The following is a 21,806-nucleotide window of genomic DNA, read 5'->3' on the forward strand; positions in this document are numbered from 1 at the left end:
TAGCCTTATTTTCATGAAGTTTTAAGCAAGCTGTATAGAATAATATCAACTTTAATTCGTAAACTCAGTTTTTTACCTTAACTTTAAAACACTCTGTGCAATAATTTTTGTGTAAATTTTCCCAAAATATAATTTTACGATCAGAACCATGTCTCCTGAACATTTTGTTTTTTGGATCATATCAATACATGCCTTGGTTAATTTTTAAGAACGAATTAAACTTTTCACCAAAAATTTTCAATTTTTTCAATTTTCATTTCATTTTAAAGTTATTTTTCAATATGACAAGGCGGATTATTGTGAACTAATATACTACTACGAATTACCCATCATGTTGGACGTTTGGGAAATGCTTGGCAGGAGGTCAGAGATCGCAAAGTGGTACCAGCTTCATTAAATGAACTTCGCTTGGTTCTTAAAGAAGAATGGGAAAGCATAACGCAATATGATATCTTCAATTTTAGCAGCCAAGGGAGAGAATACGGACATATTAGGACATTTTTACAATTTGTTTTCTGTTTATATACTTGATCGTTATTAATGTGGATTATAACATACAATTAAATACCTAAGTGTAAGTTTTTTTAGATTTCAGTTTCAGTGCGAAATACATGACTTTTTACAAGAAATTCTTCTTTTCTTTCTCAGCCTGGTTCCATCCAGTGTTGGATATAGGCCTCTTCTAGGTTTTTCCATGCTTCGCGATCTCTAGCCAATCTTATCCATTGTCTTCCCGCCACTGCCCTGACGTCATCGACCCATCTCTTTTTTGGTCGGCCCATACTCCTGGTTGTTTCCCTAGGTCTCCATAGGATTACTTTTTGGGGCCATCGGTCTGAATCCTGTCTTGCCACATGTCCTATCCATTGCCACTTCAGACTTGCCACTCTTTTAACGACATCTATTAATTTTGTTTTTTGACGTATGTGGGTATTCCGTATTTTTTTCTCTAATATTGACTCCCAACATGATTCTTTCCATGGCTCTTTGTGCTACTCGTATTTGTTCTGCTGTTTTTCGAGTAATTGACATAGTCTCTAAGCCATACGTAAGCACAGGTAGAATGCAGCTGTCGTAAGCTTTTTTCTTTAGGTTCATGGGCACCTTTTTATCCTTGAAAATATTGCTCATATTTCCAAATGCTACCCATGCCAAATGGATCCTGCGTTTGATCTCCGTATTTTGGTTTTCCTTGCCCAGCTTGATTTTATGACCTAAATATATATATAATGGTCTACGTTTTCAATAATAACGTTGTCAACGGTAATGTTATGGATATTGTTGCTCATTATCTTGGTCTTTTTCAAATTCATTTTAAAGCCAATTTTCTGGGATTGGTCATTTAGCTCATTTAGCAGGTGTTTAGTTCTTGAATGTCGGTGCTCAGCAAGACAATATCGTCTGCGAACCTCAGATGGCTAAGGTGTACCCCATCGATGTTTAGACCTCTATTTTCCCATTCTAATTTCTTGAAGACATTTTCCAGTGCCAGTGTAAATAACTTGGGAGAGATGGTATCTCCTTGTCTCACGCCCTTGCCGAGTAGTATTTTTTCTGTTTTGAGGTCATCATCTAATTTAACTTGGAAGGTTGCACTATCATAGATATTTTTAATAATGGAATAATATCTGGAATCAATTCTCGCGTCCTCCATTGCAGCTAGAAATGACCAGGTTTCGATGCTGTCAAAGGCTTTTTGGTAGTCTACAAAGGCCAAATGTAGAGGTATATTGTATTCTGTTGTTTTTTCAATGACTGTTTTAATTGTTTGTAGATGATCGATGGTACTAAAACCTTTTCGAAAGCCTGCCTGTTCTATTGGCTGATAGGAATCTAGTTTCGTAGACAGTCGGTTGTTGATAATCCTAGTGAAGAGCTTGTATAGATGCGAGAGAAAGCTTATTGGTCTATAATTCTCTATTTTGTAAAATCTCCTTTTTTGTATAATAGCACAACTTCTGCGTTTTTCCATGCGTCCGGGATTCTACCCTCCATCAGACATTTATTTAACAATACTTCCACGGCATCCACTAATGGTTTTCCGCCCATCTTCAGCATTTCAGGTGTAATACGATCTTCTCCTGGGCTTTTGCCATTTTTTATTTGTTGAAGTGCGCACTTCAACAAGAAATTAACCCGCCACAAAGGCATGGATATTATTTACAATAATTTATGTTTGTGTATAACATCACCTACATTTGTAAATACCGCAAAACAGCTAATCCCGCTTATTTATTTGGCTTTCTAATAAAAATAAATAGTATGTACTTAATCGATTTTATGCTCACGCCCGCGTTTTGAACGACTTTGGTGCGTTCATCCACGCGGAGAAAGGTGAATAGCGACTCGGATTTCACGCCAAAGTCACGAACAACGCTTAACCTGAGGCGATACCAATTTTTTAATTGTTTTTATCCTTTCAGCCATCCTAGAGAAAGCCCACATATATGCGACTTTCCTTTACGCTTATCAATGTGTATATGTAAAAAAAAATTGTTGGTGCATTTATATGGACGCTTGCCATATACAGCGTTTTGGACATACTACTACTGCACCTTATTCTATTTTATTTATAATTATACGTACTTTTAATAAAAACCTTATTTTATTTTTTCAAGTGAAACTTCTTTATGCGCGTTAGGAGTAAACATTTTGTGACACACGGCGTTGAATGACGACTGCGAGACGGCCGTGACGCGCGAGCTAGCCAGAGGATAAGTGATAGCGGCAGTATTGCCACAACTACCCCATTCGAGGTAGATCTACCCCCTTTGTAAAACTATTTAACTCCGCTATCTCGTGATAATCTACCCCGATGAAAAATAAGCTTGTGGCAACACTGGATAACGATCTGTGCCATACGTGGCAAAGAAAATCACTATAATTAACTTGATACCGTACTAAACTTGATTTCATACATATTTTCATTGATAGGTTTGTAACTTCTGCATAAGGGTAAATAATACGTACAGCATCTAGCTCAGAATTAGAATTTAGAGTTAGTAACTCGCATTTTCATTCGAAGACACTGTCGTATTTATTTCAAACCCATAACCAACGAGAATATTCGTATAATTTAATAAAATTACTGTAAATCACTAAAATAATGAATTGTTTGTAATTGAGCTGTAATTTTTGTATTATTAATCTGGTAAATGATGGAGATAAACAATTGTGATGGGTTAAAATTTTATTTTAAGATAAAACTTTTGTTAACAACATTCTGAGAATTCGAATAATGAATTGAATAATGACAAAACAAGTAAAAGGCAATGTAAAATTTAGAGTGCCAATTTCGATTATGCAAAAGAAATATGTATTCTTATGAGTTTACTGGTTGCCTAACGATCAACATTAATTTAAAAATAAATCCCCAACATTTCCAAAATATTCGGTCCCAAAATCGCGAATATTCGCAAAAATCCGCATTTTGCAAGAAATTTCTTTTCAAAATATCGAATCTCCTGGACCCCTGTTTCCTGGGAGAACACCTTAACAATGAAGAACACATAGCCGCTATGGAATTTATCAACAATTATCACCAACAAACATTCTCAGTTTGTAAATAATAAAGAAGCCGTTTTTACAGATGTAACAAATTATTGCGCCAAATCGGGTTTATGGGCTCTCGACTACGTTTGGATGTCAGTTAAAAATGTAGACTGTCTAAGTTGATGGCAAGCAATGTGTAAAAATACTCAGTTGACATATTTAGCTGTTGCTCTGCTGCCTTTACCAACGTCATCTGCAGCCACTGAGAGAAGTACTTACAGTTTTATCCATACTAAAAAAAGGAATCGCTTAACTGCACAAAGAGCCGACAAAATAATGTTCGTAGCTCATAACAATAAATTATTACTACAAAAACAAAAAGTACACATGGAGCATGATATTCAACAACATGAAACTCCTCCAGAACCACTAGAACCCGTAGAGGTAGAGGTCCATCCTTCAGAATCAGAACCAGACGATACATCAAATATACGAGGCATGTTTTTTAAGTAAGTACCGTTTTGCGATTCCGCCGCCGCAGCGCTACGGTCGGCGTTCCGCGCATGCGCGCTGGTTACCTACATCTCTTGTCTATGCACAGACGCCAGTACAGTCTGATTCTTCATTGTATACGTTGTTTATTGAGTGTTTAAGATGCCTCCGACAATCGTGAGCCCCGCCGATTGTGAAGTACGGGCTGTCGGGGCTGTCATACGATTTCTTAGTGCTAAAGGCGTAAAACCGATCGATATTCATCGTGAGATCTGTGAAGTTTACGGACAAAACATTATGAGTGATGGAATGGTAAGGAAATGGGTGAGAACATTTAAAGATGGCAGCACAAATGTGCATGATGAAGAACGGAGTGGGCGTCCTTCGGTCGTTAATGAAGATTTGGTGCAGAAAGTGGACGAAAAGGTGAAAGAAAACAGACGCTTTACAATTTCATCATTGTACTTTCCTCAATGTTCTCGTAGTGTTTTGTATCGCATTGTGACCGAGAATTACCGGAAATTGTGTTCACGTTGGGTTCCGAAAATGTTGACGGATTTGCACAAAACCCAACGTTTAGGCAGTGCATTGACTTTCCTTGAGCAGTACCACAATGAAGGTGAAGATTTTTTAGACAATGGAATGGAATGGCGACATTCATCATCACCCAAAACAGTGAAGTTTAAGCAAACAATTTCTGCCCGGAAAATCATGTGCACAGTTTTTTGGGACAGAAAAGGAGTATTGCTAGTGGAGTTTCTGCCTCGTAATGAGACAATCAAGTATGTATGCAGCATCTTATTGTGAGACATTGAACAATCTGCGCCGTGCAATCCAAAACAAAAGACGTGGCAAGTTGAGTAAGGGTATTGTTTTGCTGCATGACAATGCCCGTCCACATGTGGCAAATTGGACCAAAGATCTCATCAAATCTTTTAAATGGGAAACTCTAGATCATCCTCCATACAGCCCTGATCTGGCGCCCAGTGACTACCATTTATTCCTGCACTTGAAGAAACACCTGGGCGGTCAGCGTCTTCAAGACGATAACGAAGTCAAAAAAGTTGTGATACAGTGGTTAACCAGTCAGGCGGCAGAATTTTATGAGGAGGGTATTGAAAAACTGGTGCCACGTTATGACAAGTGCCTCAATATTCACGGAAATTATGTAGAAAAGTAGATTCAGGTACAGGCTTTCATGTAAAAATAAAATTATTGCGATATCTTTGCACGTTTTTTTTTAATTCCAAAACGGCACTTACTTAAAAAACATGCCTCGTATCTTATTTGGAAATAAAAACTGACGAAGACAGTACTACTGCTACTATAATACCCTATGAAGATGGGACCAGCTCGGCGCCTGAAAGTATTCCGGAATAGAATAATTCAGTTATTAGTGGTTTACGTTTTTTAAATTTATATTTCGTGCTTTTTTGTTTTTTTTAAGTTCATAGTCATAGTTTTATGGTTTATGTACAAAGTACAAATGTTACAAAATGATTTTTGTTGTGTCATGTTTATGACTTTTATGAGTTATGTATTGTTTATTAAAAATATAACAACTAATATTATGTTTATTGTTTTTTTTTTGACTTACATGTTGGTATCAAATGTCTATCTAATTTATTCCTTTATTGTATAAACAAAAAATATGCAAAATTTCCTAAAATTTCATAAATTTCCGAAAGTTTCAGAAATTTCCTGCAACAATCAAAAATTTCTGAAATATTAACATCACTAGCCACAGCTATCCGGCCAAGTGGTAGAATTATCGTTTTTTAATAAAAATTAAAAAAAAAACATTATAAAATTATAAAGCTAGAAAAGTATACGGTTTATATTAACTCTAATTATTTTGAAATTCGGTATCTTTTTTAGACTGTTGGGGGATTCCCATCCCAGGTTACAGATGGAGTCTTCCAGGTTCTTGATTTCCGCTTTAAGTTAGTGGAGTGTTCGCTCTTTTTCTAGCTAGATCATTTGCTTTTTCATTGCCTTGATCTCGAATAACTCGATGAAACAGATACATTCTACAGCACAGTATTAATTATAAAATACTTGAACCTTACGGTATATAATAATAGTATAGTACACAAATAAATATATTGGCAGTACCGATGGCAAAAGCCCGATGTTCGGTTATGCACGAACGTCTAGTGACCCTTGAAGAACGCCAGTTTGCCAAGAGACCGTCGTTAGGCAATCTCCGCCTCCAAATTTTTCTCTTCCTCTTCGTCTTTTTTTTCTTTCTATGGTTTTGTCTTGATAAGGACGCGTATTGGCGTCGTTAACACTGACCTTTAGGGTTATCGCTCGACTGGAATCGTCGGAAAAAGGTTCTCTACTCGCCTGGCGTGCGCTTTCTTCCGGTATATGTTTATGCAGTTAGAAAGGGGCATTAGCGGTTCTACTTGGATTTTTCATAATATTGGAATTTTGTAATTAGACTTGTAAGACTTAATTTAAATTTAAAAAGTTTCGTATAAAACATTAATTGAGTACTCATACAGGGTGTCAAAAAATAGCGTATCTAACTTCGGTAGGTGATTCTGCAGATAAAAATATAACAAAAAGTTTCTATGAACATATGTCCTAAAATGCTTCCCGAAGAAGTTCTAAGAATCATTTTTTTAAGAACCAATGTTCGTAAAAAGAAACAAAGTATATTATTTTTATTTAACTTTTCGAAGGCTGTAACTTCTTCGGGAAGCATTTTAGGGCATATGTTCATAGGAACTGTCTGTCTTATTTTTAACTGCAGAATCACCTACCAAAGTTAGATACACTATTTTTTTGACATCCTGTATACACAGTATTTACAAGACAGTAAAGTTAATTTTTTAACACGAAAAAAACACTATACTACCCTTATTAAGTTATAAGCAAAACACCTTTTATGTAGAATTACAGAATTAAAAACAGAACTTCATTTATTAAATTTTTTTCTGTAAAAATAACAATAGGAAATCAGGAGCAAAGAAACCGCATTTCTTTATCCTTTCTCACCCCATCGTATATCAATCTTCCGTCCTTGTTTTGCACCCCTAAAAGAAAAAGTCGTCCCTTTGAACTTTGGTAAATAGTCGGCGCCGAAGACCTTTTGTTAGGGCGCGTTTTTCTCGAATGGAATGAAGCATAAACTTGCCACATTCGCGACATTGCTATTCATATTTACATCAATAAAGAAATGAAAAAGTGGAAATAATTTAATGGGATACACACACATATAACCTTAATAACCATATAATTTAAAGCAGCTTTTCTTCATTAAAAGCAGCTGTTTTTTTATTTAAATTGGTTTGGCAATACTCGTAGTATTACATTGATATTAGTTTGGCATTGGTGGTATTACTCGAGAAATTTGGTATTTAATCTGTATTTTTGGCATTAGTGTAGGTACAGAAGTAAGTTCGTTAGGGGATTACCCATCGTGTATTGCTTTAGAAGAAATTTGGTAACTGAAATTTCAGCGATAGTTTTTGCTTTGAGCTGGATTAAAAACGATATACAGGGTGCTTCAAAAAGCATGTGCCATCTCTCTTAAAAATAAGATTTATTTTTTATATCAACATAGGTCCGATTCTACTTGTTTCGTAGCTATAGGGTGTTAAAGTCTTACTTACTTGCTGCATATTTTAATGCTAAAAAAGTGTCAATAAATTCATCAGGGTTGTGCATCTGGGTTATCAGTGGAATATTTTTCAAAAAAAAACGTGCGCCACTGATTTTTTTTCTTTTGATATTAAAATTGTGCAGGCCGTTTAATGCCAATTAAGAGTTATCTTTTGATTGATGAGATTAACGCAATTTTATTAATCACGATTAATAAAATTGAAATAAAAATAAAATTATTAAATTATATATTTTAAATAATTTATAATTTATTTTAAATATTATTACTTTTTTTAATTCACGATTAACTCGGTTGGTTTGGTTTCTTGATCAGAACTGCTTTAGTTCAGGGTCTTTTAAATATTAAGCACTTTTCGGACAATTCTCACTGTTTTCAATATGGCGGCTAAGCTTTGGGTTTAATTTCAATAATTCCGTATTCTTTGTAAAATCTCTATGAGTGAGTATAATATTAGTTATTAATTTTAAGATTTTAGTAGCTACGAAATTTGATTTTTTGATTTTAGTTTTTACGTGAGGAATCTCCCCACGAGAGGTGGCACATGTTTTTCGAAACATCCTGTATAAGAAATATTAACCTGTTGCTCGCTGCTATCTGCCAAATTTGACATTTAAAGAACTATATGTATAAAAAATGTCTTTTCTGGCCGTTTTTTAAAAAGAAGTTATCCCTTTTTTAATTTTACATAAGTATACAAATTGTCAGCCCATCTAGATGATATTTTTTTCGTAATTTTTAACCACTAGCGATTCTCATGGTACAATCAAAAATACTCCTTTCTCAAATATTTATCTAGTCACATACATTTAGTTAAATAGTTTGAAGAAATTAATAGGTTTTCAGCAATAAATTAAATTTTGTTTTAAAAAGTTTCGTGATGTAAACTATGAGTCATTTTCCCATTCAGTAAAGAGAGATTATGTGACATTAAATATTTTAAAAAGTCAGTAATATCTTCATTACGTATGTGATTTTAAATAAAAATATAAATTCCCTCGTATTAATATTAACCTAAAAAAACGAAAAATCCGCGAATCTTGGCAAAGCAAATAGGGCGTAACCTCTGCTCGGAACACACATATACACGTTCACGCTCGTTAGGCTTGCCTAATGGTTTAAGGCGAACGAACAGCGGGTTTTAAACCTCCCCGATCGGAAAATACTATCCGAACGTGTAATTAAACGCTATAAAATGATTTACGCCATTTCCCATGCCAATTAGTCGAGATTCTCGCTTGACATACCGTCGCGAGTTCGCTAGTCTTGTTATTAAAAAAAGTTTTTTTTTCTCGAGTGTGATAAAAGTCTTAAGCATCGGTTAGACGAGTCAAGTCAACTAAGGAGCAGACTTTCTAGGCATTTAGTCCATTTTTTCGAATCTGGTCTCGAATTTTAGCAAACAAAGAAAAACTGCCACGTTTTTGGTAAGAAACTTACCGAAAAATTAGTATATCGTCGGTGAAACGTGATAAACTGCTAAGTCCATTATTCCTAATTTTACAGAAGAGCAAAAAAACGGTACAAAAAAATATGTACACATATGGGAAGTATTTTGATGCGTTAATATGATAAAGAGATAAGAATACTATTTGCTAGGGAACAATAAAACTCAATATTTCGTGTTACGTCATTTTTTTCCGACACAATAGGGAGATAGCAGATATTCGTCTTGCAGAAATAAGAAATAAACATATACTTCTGGAGATAGCAACCTTTATTGTTTGAAATTTTGAAAGTGGAAATGAATATTACCCAAACAGATTTATAAATAATCAATTAAATTTAAAAAATATGATATTCATAACCATATATCTAGAATATCGTCGGTCTAGAAGCAAAACATACAAGTCCAAAAACGAATAAATTTCTGATAAAAATTTTAAAATTTTTGGCATTTTTAAAGAACTGAAGTAGCAGAATTTTGGACTTAATGAATATGAAAATAATTTAAAAATTAAACTTATAATTCTTAGAAGATATGGTAGAATCCTTCCATGCTTATCCTAATTTTTATACAACGGTAGTAGACCGAGCTTGGAAAACAGTGCGTGATTTTATTAAATTTTTATTACTTTTCTCCTTATTTTTTTAATTTTTATAAAAATTATCTATCATTTACGTGAAAATACGTTGAGAAAAATAAAACTGATTAGGTATTATGGAAATTCTTGAACAAGTAAGTAATGTTATTTAAACTATTTATAGCACGCCGATGAATTGCTCGTATATAGAGAATTTCGTTTTTCCCCTTACCCTTTAGGGATACCCCGTATTTACAGAACGGATCGACGCAGGATCGGACTGGCCATATTATATAGATAACTATTAGGGGGGGCGCCTTTATAGTTCATTAATATTTAATGAGAATTAAGAATAATTATTATTCTTAACAATATTTTTTGCTTTTGCACTGCATTATGGAATTTGCATTGCATTGGTTTACCTTGCATTAGGGTAGTTCCCTGATTTCTATACAGGATGAGTCTTAAATAAGTGCAAATGTGCAGGGCTGGTAAATCTCGATAAAAGAAACATAATATTATTTTCTCTTTACCGTTTTTTTTTCAAATAAATCCAAAACAACCGAGTTATTTCACTTTTAAAATTTCCAATTTTTTGCTATAATTTTGAGAATCATTGGATTTTCTTTCTTGTAAATTTAATCTACTACCTATGTTACCATATTTCAAACAAAGTATGTTTTTAAAATAAAAATTAAAAAAAAATCCCCAAATTTTTTTTTTAAAAATTCCAAATTTTCAGAAAAAAAAAATTCGCGCAAAAAACCTCATAATCGTGTTTCTTGGGTCGAAATATACTACCCTAAAAATATTTGCACTTATTTAAGACTCACCCTGCATATAAAAATGGGAAAAATTGACCAAAACGTAAGGCGAAAAAATACGCCAAAAAAAAACACACTAGCCCCTCCTTACATTGTCACCCACGCCCCTTTGGCAGTTTTTTTTTCTCGAGTGTGATAAAAGTCTTAAGCATCGGTTAGACGAGTCAAGTCAACTAAGGAGCAGACTTTCTAGGCATTTAGTCCATTTTTTCGAATCTGGTCTCGAATTTTAGCAAACAAAGAAAAACTGCCACGTTTTTGGTAAGAAACTTACCGAAAAATTAGTATATCGTCGGTGAAACGTGATAAACTGCTAAGTCCATTATTCCTAATTTTACAGGAGAGCAAAAAAACGGTACAAAAAAATATGTACACATATGGGAAGTATTTTGATGCGTTAATATGATAAAGAGATAAGAATACTATTTGCTAGGGAACAATAAAACTCAATATTTCGTGTTACGTCATTTTTTTCCGACACAATAGGGAGATAGCAGATATTCGTCTTGCAGAAATAAGAAATAAAAATATACTTCTGGAGATAGTAAGGCGAAAAAATACGCCAAAAAAACACACTAGCCCCTCCTTACATTGTCACCCACGCCCCTTTGGCCTAGTGCGACCCTGAATCGACGTACTGTACTAAAAAAACATACGACTAAGAATCTGTGTGTTTGCTTTAGCGTGATCGTAACGAAAATTACGGAGATAGCAGCATTTCGGTGGCTATTTCAGATCACTAGGAGTTAGCAGATATTATTGAGTTAAAATAAAAAAGTTTCTTTAATGGGAAAAAATATCTTTGCTTTCCCTACTTATAGAGTATTTTTTTCTCTTTCTAATGGTATAAAAAAACTTATTAGCGTAAAAAATGGAGTTAGCAGGTTATCACGTTTCACTGACGATATGTACTTGAAAAATGGATAAAAAAAATCATAAAAATAGTACACCAACATTTGAAAAATCTAGCTTTGATAATATCTGAAAAAAATTAAAAGGTGCAGTTTCACGCACCTTCATAGTCAGTTGGATCGCCAACCTCCGAAGGTAGACGGCGACCTAAGAAGAAGAATCCCGTTTATACTTTTCCAAATCTCCATACCGTTTTAGAAAAAAATAAAAAAAAAAACATCAAAATATGGCTGAATTTTTCCAAAAAGTCCTATATATCATTTCGATTTCATTCAAAACTACTTTTTATACAAACCAATTTTATATAATTTTTACTTCAGATGATCCACTGAGAAATTTGTGGCATGGATTCTCAACCCATTGGTTTGTTAACTAGCCACTATTAGTGGTGATACTCCCAGAAGATTGCAGTAATGAACATTCCACAAACGTACAGACATTACTTATGATGCAGATTAAACAAGCAAGTCCTCCTTTGAACGTCCAACCAAACGGCATGCACGAAACAAAATTTACGAAATCTAACCAATCGATCAAATAGCGTTTCGACTTCGACTCGGTCCAAGCGGCGTTTAATTGGTCATTAAAACGCTGTACCCGGTACTACAACACGACGACACGCACGAGATCCCTAATCAATCCGCGGAAAAGAAGAAGAACCACAGATTAAAAAGAAAGCTGAGGATCCTGAGGACGACCACCACGCCAGCGCGCGAAACACCCTGTGTTTTAACAACAAACCGTCCCCCGCTATAAATCTTCATTAAATTTAATTAAATCGGGCGCGAGTGGTACCGGCACGACGAATAACCCGACCGATCGCCACTAATTTATCTGGTACTTTATCGATAAAGTAGGAATGGTTACATACATCGATACATCAAAATATCGATAGGTATAATTTATGAATACATACATCGATAGTGTTTTTTGGCGATATTGTTAGAAATAATTTATTGGTATTAAACCATTTGTTTTCCTATAAACGTCAGTAAAAGTATAGTACTTCCGAAGTCAGTTGAAATACTTTATACCGGGTGCGTCTCAAAAATGGATCACCCTTATAACTTTTTTATTTTTTCAGATAAAAAAAACGAGATTTGGTATGTTAGAATATGACATAAATTAGGATTGATTGACGTATTCAATTGTTTTTGGTCATTTCCTGTTTCACCGGAAATGACTAGAAATTTTGATTTTTAAATGATCCCCTTTGTATATTTCTACTTTATTTGATAAAAAATGACACTCTGAATAGAATGACACATCATATAATATGTCAACTTTTTACATTTTTGCATATAGTTTATTTGAAATTCTAAGACGCGATTCATAACGACAATTTGACTCGAAATACCAAGTGTGTGGTACCAAATTATTCCTAAAAAATGCTTTTTCTAAATATGCTATTGAGCCACACTTGTTCCATTTGCAAAAATTGAGATATGAATTAAAATACGATTTGGGCATCTTTTAAGCGACCTGGACAAGACACGAAAAACATTAGACGATCCAAACTATTTTCCAAGGCTCCTTGGTTAAAAATTAGTGTTTTTAACACAGCCAATTTAAACCATTTTTTTCTAAGCGAAGATGTCAAAAGTTGATATATGATATGTCATTCTATTCAAAGTGTTATTTTTCAATCCCAATTTATGTCATATACTAACAAAACCAAATCTCGTTTCTTTATCTGAAAAAATATAAAAGTTATAGGGGGTGAGCCACACACATTTTTGGGACACATCCGGTATATGCATAAAAAATCGCTTTAATCCCGGGATTTTAAAATCTTATCCCGTTTTTTTTTTCGAGACAAACTTTCCTTCGGGATCCCGGGATTGACATCCCTAGACACAACGTAAGTCCTTTAATTTATTTAAACTGTTTCTTATACAGTTAGCCATAATTTCGCAACTTCAACTTAAACATGAGAAGCTGAACGACCCTGCGTTTGCTTTACTACAAAGTAATAAATGAAAACCTGACAGCTGCAACAAACAACAAATATTTTAGATCACCTCTGGCTTTACTTATTTTTCCATATTACCGCCCCTTGAAATAATATATCGATACTTTATTTAATACATCGAACATCCCTACTGAAAAGGAACCAAAGAAAAAATTCGAACCGTGAAACACGCCCCTGCGACCTCTGGCTAGTGTATGTTTAAGCTGGACCGGCCCTGAAGAAGATGGTAGCGATAGATAGCGAAACGACGGTTCGACAGAATAAACAAAGGTATACGCTTTATGGCCCAAAGGGATGAGACGAGTGGATAAGATTCAGGTAAGGTGAACGAGTTTTGCAAAGTTTAAACCTTAAAGTCTACTGTAAAATACCCTATATCACAAAGAAACGTTATTTAGTAGGTTAGAGTATCACATATTGAACTGAACTGTCTTATATGTCAGTGTCACAAGGGCTTTGAATAAGAAGACTAAGGAAGGAGCATATCAAAAATCTTAGGTACACCGCGATGGGCCTCAAATATGGCCGACTTAAATTCCGGTCTATCAGTGTCGTTCTAATTTTATTTAAAAATGTAAAACTATGATGTAGGGTAGACGTGGGGTAGACTCAATAATTTGCTGTTTTATTTTACGTTGTGAATAAATGTTGGTAGTTATTAAAATTGTTATAAAAATATATAATTCTAATAAAAATAGGTAAGTTATAATAAGTATTTATTAACACAAACATCCGATACGCTACTGAAGAAGGTAAGTCAAATTAACGTATCTAAATTCTTTGACATCTAATCTTTGACAAGTAATAAATAAAAGCTAAAAATGCAAGAAAAATATACAATTTAGTTAATTTAAGTGAATTTCATAAATGATCGGTTTACTACACGTATGTATATTATATAGTCACTTACTAGCGAAAAGTTGTTCCATTATTTCACTCGATTTTTGCCGAGATCTACCGCACGCTACACAACCAACTATTTTAGAGTCTTTTTCGATAAATCGCGATAGTGTCACTGTTAATTTAAGTTCTGCCACAATTTCCATCTAGATTTACTACCTTTATACAACTATCAGTAGTAGAATAAATAATAAATAACATAAAATAAGCTCCGTAAAGACTGACAAATCCACAAAATTTCAAATCAAATTCAAATGTGTCAAATGAATCGTCAAACAGAACTGTCAAGGATCCCCACACTAGAGAGCTTTTTCCGCCCACCATGCATGAATACATGGATAGCATTATGCTCCTTCCTTAGTCTTCTTATTCAAAGTACAAGGGTAACGCAAAAGCCGGGAAAATGGCCAAATAAGACTAATCAATGCCATTTATAGGCCCAAACCCTTCGGCGCTGCAAAAGCAGTTATAAGAATGGCCACAAAACAGTAACTAATCTTTAGAATTGAGGAGAAATTTGGACAGGCGAAAAAGTCAGAAGAGGACCAGCATAGATCTGAAAAGGTCTCAATGGAACAAAAATATAATATAGGCTTTTGCAAGGCGCTACTTTGTTCGCTACTCTAGTTTAATCATCTATCCATTCTTATATGTATATGGGACACCGTGTATAAAATAAAAACAAAGCCTCGTAAACATGATAAATGAAGTAATAAAAAAGGAACATTTTCATAAATTATGAACATTTACATAAATAAATCGTTATATTATTTAAAACAAAATCCGTAAGACCCCACATAACGTTAATATTATTCGGTTTAAGTGGAAACGGTCAGACTCTCAGCTGATTTGACACCATTAAAAATTTATTGTCATATTTACGTAAACTTTTAAATAATAACAAAAATGCTATATAAATTAACTTCAGATCTTCATGGTAAAATTTAATATAAAATTTATTACCAACTGTTATAAAAAATATTACGTGGATTTACATCTACTTATCACTGGCTAATTGTATAAATTCAAAATATGTATAAGGAATACTTACGATGAAAAGTCAATCACTGTAGGTGGGACAGAATTGTTGACCTGAAAATAAACAATAATAATAATTAACAAATTAATTAAACAAATTCATCCAACGTGACTTCATTTTAACTATCCTCAATTGAGGAAATAAGTGCAGGGATAGAGAATATTGCATACAGGGAATAATTCAGAAATAAATGAGTACCTATACGTGCTGTATATTTCTCTCAATTGAGAATAGTTATTTAATAATAATAATAATTAGTACATAGTTTCAGTTACTAACGCTATAATTAAATTATGATAAATATAGTATAATTACTAATACGTCACATGCTACATATGTACCAAATAAAACTATGAACTGAAAACTGGAAAAGTGTTTCACGAAAAAGAATTTTAGTTTGTAACTTTTAAATTTTGTGGCTTATAATATGTGCTATACAAGGTATTTGCTATCTTTTTTTCATTCGAAGATTAAGGGAAACAATACACTCCGAACACTACATATAATGTATGTATATGCCGGTATACATTTAACAAAAAAAAAGTGATTCAATATTAAATTTACAGTGCAAAAGTGAAAGAACCCTGGAAAAAAGGTAAAAGTGTTTTAGTGTATTGTGGTGAATTAGTGTTTTATTTTACAATTTTGAAATGTGTGCTTAATTATTATAATAATGAACATTCTGTTATTGATTTCAAGGAGAACTATTTTGAATAGGTATTTCAAATAAGACCATAAATAACTACATTATAGAGTATTTTAGACATAAGAACATAACCTTTAAATGAATTCATAATAGACTTTACGTTTTAATGTCACTTTCTGAATCTATTTAGTTACAATTCACTGCATTATTGGGTTGCCATATACAGTCACGTCACACAGAATAGTAAATATTGTACCATAAATAAATAATTAATACAAATATAATGTAATTTTATAAAAAACGTGTATATTAAGTTTAAATTTGATGATTTTTAAAAATAAGCCTGTATATAGGTACATTAAAGGTGTGTTTACACTGAACAACAAATATTTGAGTTGTATTTTCTATTTGATTATCGTATTTCCTCTGCTCCGCTACCGTTTTAAGGTTGATTGATTTACGTGTTCATTGTGCGTAATATTTTTCTTTTTTTTCTTGTTAGTTATTTACATTACTAATTAACGGAGAATTTTGAATTTTCATTAACGCAGATACTCAAAAAATTCCACTCTATAATTCATGACTTATTGGTAGATTAAAACAGAACGCTCACAATATAACTAGTATTAAACTGGTATACAGGGTGTTTCAAAACAAATGCGAAAAACTTCAGGGGGTGATTCCTTGTTCAAAATAAAAGGTAGTTTGCTTTATAAACGTTGGGTCACAAGTCAACCATTAGGGAGATATCGCGGTACAAAGATGGCGGAAAAATAATGTTTTTATTTTTATCTTGAAAACGAAAAGCGATAGACTAATGAAATTTTATGAAAGCATTACTGTTATGAAAACACACTTTCTGGTAATTTTCTCACTTTTCTAAAATGAGTGGAAGGGGTTGAAATAAACTACCTCTATTATTCTTGTTAACGAAATTTAAAGAAAAATCTTGTCAAACACATGCAAAAAAATTAATTTGGATAGTTTAGTTTGTTTAGAAACTTTTTTATCTCTGGTATTTTTTTGATAAAACTCGCCGATTTGAAATTAAAAAATAAAATCTAAAGCAATACATGTCAGGACTTTTTTAAGCAATTAAATAGATCATAAAAATGCTTCGGAATAATTAACTGGAAATAATAATAATAATTGGAAATGATGATGATATAAAATGACAGCGATCTTTATTTCTAAGCCAACTGTGATTGAGTTTTTTTTGGTCGTAAAATTATGTGGTTGCAAATAAAATATCATCAATGAGTTTGAAGCAAAAAAGAAAACCCCTGTTTAGTTTTAAACTTAATAATTAGTGAAAATTGAGTGACTTATCGCCTTGCTACTTTATAAAATACTAGCGTGTACCCGCGACTACGTTCGCGTAAAATTAATCATTTGTAATGGTGATGATAAAGCAAAACAATAATTTCCAATAACGTACAAACTGGATAAAATTCTCTCACATTTATGTCAGCATGAGAAAAAACAATCGAAAAACCTCTCCTTATGGTACCTTTACACCGCACAGTCAATCCGTTTGCCAAAAATCAGCTTTAAACGTCATCAGTTTAAGCAGGATCGTGATTAATCAATGACCAGATTGTTCGAAGCACCCTGTATACATTTTTAAAAAATCTTAAAATATGTAAAAAACAAAATAAAATATACGTGTTTAAGCGTTTTTCCGGAAACTTGAACGTTTTCTAAATAAAAAATATTGTAATATTTGAGGGGTGGTTTCAACCCCTTGGAACTGGAATTTCGAAAAATCCCTTCTTATCGAACCTCTACACCCTAGAATCAACCTGTATGCCAAAATTGAGCTACTTATGTTGAGTGGTTTGAGCAGGATCGTGATTAATCAGTGAGTCAGTCACTTAAGGATTTTATATAATAGTATACATAGATTGTTTTATGCAGTAGTTTGTCCACAAAATTCGAAAATACATATAATAACTCTTCGAATTTGTCGGTTCGGTGGTTAAAATATAACCAATTCCATCGTATAATCGGTTATTCATCAACGGCAACAACAAAATTATAGGCACCGCAGTCCAATAATTGACCGCGGCACGAACCGCTGCTGGTCCATCAACACATAATCGTTTAAGTTGATCACTGGTAATAGTGTTTTCACCTGCTCAGCCTCTCGCAAACCGCTTAATATTATTATCACATTATTTCATAAAAAACACGCGATTAAATATAACTATAATTACCCTATAATAGATAATGAAGATTCTGGTATAATAATTAGATAATCAACTTAAAAATTTAAGCGATGAGACGACAAACGTTATATTCGCCGAAACCCGCTTTGTCCTTCACACATTTATTCATACGATAATATTAATTTCTGTCTATACATTTTCCATGATAGTCAAATATATTCCATACTAATTAAACATACACTGAAAAAAAGGATCTCTCAGTCGAAATGAATATGACTTTGACCCAAAAGATTGGCGCTTTTCAATAGGGCCAAGAACGACGTTTCTTTGCCCAAAGCATTAGCTATCTTTTCATAAGCTTTAAAAAATTACTTTAGAGAACAGAAGAATCTATCTGTCCAAAGTATTTCACTCTTGACCCAAAATTAATATGCAAAGAAGTTCTTGCTACAAGAACAATACTCTCTTTGATTCATGCAAAAATTCTTGATTGAAAAGGGACATTTCTTGATTAAAGAGATACTTTTCTTAAACCAATAACGAATACCATTGACTCAACTAAAATTTATTTTGATCTAAGAGAAGTCTATACATCATATACAGGCATATTACGAGGTATATTATTTTCTGATAAATTTAGGTTTTCCTGGTCTGTAGTAAGTAAAGTGATGTTATTTTTCTCGATAGTAGTTATTTCTGCTTCTTCACTTCTTGGTATTTTTGGGGGTTGTTCATCACTCTACAAATTACAAAAAAATGTTACATCACGATTAATCAAAGTAAAGCAAACAAATTATTGAAATTATAAGTTTTGGTCACATTTTGAATTTTTTAATACGACGACTTGAAATTCTAAAATTTTTGTAATTATTTGCAGAAAAAAATCGATACCTATATTCTTATTCTATCTATAGTCACGCATGCATTATCTAAACAAGTGCATTAGGTAAATGTCTCTTACCTTCAAATATAGCAAATAAATGCTCTAATTTCCATTTTTTCAGAAACTCCTTTAAAGAATCCATATATCCTAAAATTTGTCCATAAAAAATGACAAATGCATGTTAATAACGATCACTAATTTGTTATACGATATGCGTTTAAAAAGCAAATTATGCAAAATTCCAAGTGGAAAATTCCAAGCAACAAAACCCGTGCGTACTATGATGTGCCTATGAAATGCGACGTGCGACTGATCGGACTGCTGACTGATTGTATATACCGTCCTTCGTCATCGTCTTTGCGTTTCGTTATTATTTTTCATCAAAAGAGTATTTAGCTATTGGAAAAATGGCCATGTTTCTTGAATGAAGTACTTACTAGCGTATTTTTGTTATTATCTTAAAACAAAGTAACTTGCACTTGATTGAATGAAAATAGATTCAAGAGAAATTTTCGAATTTATCAAGAGAACAAGTTTTCTTGAGTTAAGAGAGTTTTTCTTCAGGCAAAATATTTTCTTTTACTCTAAAATAAATTCTCTTGCCACTAATTTTTTTTTCAAGAACGATAACGACTTTAGTTCAAGTCTATCTTTTTTATCAGTGTAGTCATCGAGGTCGCGATTTTTAAATTCATTGTTACCAACCATGGACGCTTCCTTGCAACCTTCCTCGCTGGGGATTCAGGTGATAGCTCTGCTGTAAAAAATGTCAAGTTCCCACATTTACTTATTTAGTTCCTGACATTGTCATTCAGTTTGACACTTTAGTTATGTATTACGAGTTTTTGGCTTAAATGAATTGTGGTGTGATAGTTTCAGCTTATTTTTTTTTACTAGCAGACCTTGCAGTCGAACATTGTTCTTTTTAGAACCTATCTTAGTGTGAAGTGGTACAAGATAGCTTAATAGCCGTAAAAAACTCATCGCATCCTTATTAGAATATTTTGAACGGGACAGCGGTAGTAATGGCCTTTGTGTCCTTTAAGTGCTGTTAAGAAGGTGAGTTTTGTTGATGTAAATAATAACTATTTATATATTTATAATTAATTTATTTTTGTTTCCTAAAATATTTTGATTAAAAGAAAATATGTAAAAGTGGGCAACGCTTAATCACGTGAGTAAAAGTTTATTTGATATGAATTATAAATAAGTCCCATTTTCTAGTGAATATTTCACGAATCAATAGAACGTTTAATTAGTTTTAATTAGAGGAAAATCACTTCTATACCTCGTTAACTTAACAATCCGCCCATCGTTTGGCTTACACGCCCAACGCCAACAAAAGAAAAACGAAAACGACGCAAAGCCAAACGACCGTATTGCCAATTACCCATAATCCCATGCAAATTAAAACAATAGACAATCGAGTCGGGTCTCGGCTCCGGTGCACCCACACCGGCCCAGATATCTGTCATCTCTCAAAAAACGAAGAAGAGGAAGAAGAACGGTTGCCAAGTAGTACGAAATCAAAATGGGTGATTCTGATATAACTGTTTATTTTTTTTTCATCAAAATGTTGATAATTTTATAACCAAACTTTTTTTGTTTTTCCTCGGGAACTTCAGATTTAAAATTCTTTTTCACCAACTTAAAAAGAAAATAGAATCCCTTACGAAACAAGGTATTGACAGGCCTTATGTAGAAATTCTCGCGAATATGTACAAAGAAGTCAAAGCAAGAGTAATGATATACAGGGAGGTCCGAACTGTATTCCGGAAACTTAGGCAGCTTATTCTGCAGATAAAAATAAATGAAAAAGTTCGTATTAACTATGTTCTAAAATGCTTAGTTTCGGAGATACAGGGCGCCACCTACATATTTTTTAACTGGGTTGAAGTGTAATAACTTTTCGTCCGTTCTTGTATAAAACTACCGAGTAAAAAAATATAAATTAACCACGTTTTTTACGTAAAAAAAGTCTCTTGGTAAAAATCGCTACGAGTAATGGTTCTCGAGATATTTTGAATCGAAATTATCAGTACTGCTTATTTCCATTCTAAATATCTTTAGAACGTTTGCTCGTGGCGATTTTTATCAAGAGACATTTTTTACGTAAAAAGTCACGCAAATGTATATTTTTTCACTCAGTAGTTGTATACAGGTACGGACGAAAAGTTATTACTCTATAAAACAGTAAAAAAATATGTAGGAGGCGCCTCCTATAAATAGGAGTCATATTGACATCAAAATCAAATTTTTCATGTCAAAAAATTCCCAGACACCAATTTTCATCCAAATATTGGCGTCACTTCAGAAATTATTTGGAAAAAATCGAAATAAAAATGAAACTTCTACACCCTGTATCTCCGAAACTAAGCATTTTAGGACATACATTTATACGAACTTTTTTACTTATTTTTATCTGCAGAATATGTTGCCGAAGTTTCTGGAATACACTTCGGACCACCCTGTATAAAACAACTCCAGAGTTTCCAACTGGTAAAGGAGTACGACAGGCAGATGCGATATCCCCAAAGCTGTTTACAGCAACACTATAAGAAATTTTCCGTCAACTGGACTGGACCAACAAAAGATTAAAAATAGATGCAGAATATTTTAGCCATTTAACATAGAAACTAACTGCTTCAAAAGCTTCTACTCACTATTTTTTTTTGATTCTATTGTCACATTTAAACAAGTGTTTGGGCTAGATCATCAAACTGGGGAGTTGGGACGTGAAAAATCACAGTTAGAATGGAATCTCCCAAGTGTCATTTCTTGCTCGGCCAAAAAAACGACGAACAAAACGAAGAGGAACGTTCA

The 21,806-nt window shown here is 33.2% G+C and overlaps 1 protein-coding gene across 1 annotated transcript in view; it reads right to left on the reverse strand.

Moving 5' to 3' along the window:
* Positions 1-21,806, reverse strand: part of LOC115889874 (frizzled-2) — a 141,819-nt gene that overhangs the window by 20,628 nt on the left and 99,385 nt on the right. The window contains exon 3 of the mRNA XM_030909959.1: positions 15,299-15,339. The gene's annotated coding sequence lies outside the window, so the exon portion shown is untranslated. The remainder of the gene's footprint in view (positions 1-15,298; positions 15,340-21,806) is intronic.

This window comes from Sitophilus oryzae, unplaced genomic scaffold (assembly GCF_002938485.1).
Source record: "Sitophilus oryzae breed Bouriz unplaced genomic scaffold, Soryzae_2.0 scaffold_857_pilon_pilon, whole genome shotgun sequence".
Classification (NCBI taxonomy): Eukaryota; Metazoa; Arthropoda; class Insecta; order Coleoptera; family Curculionidae; genus Sitophilus; species Sitophilus oryzae.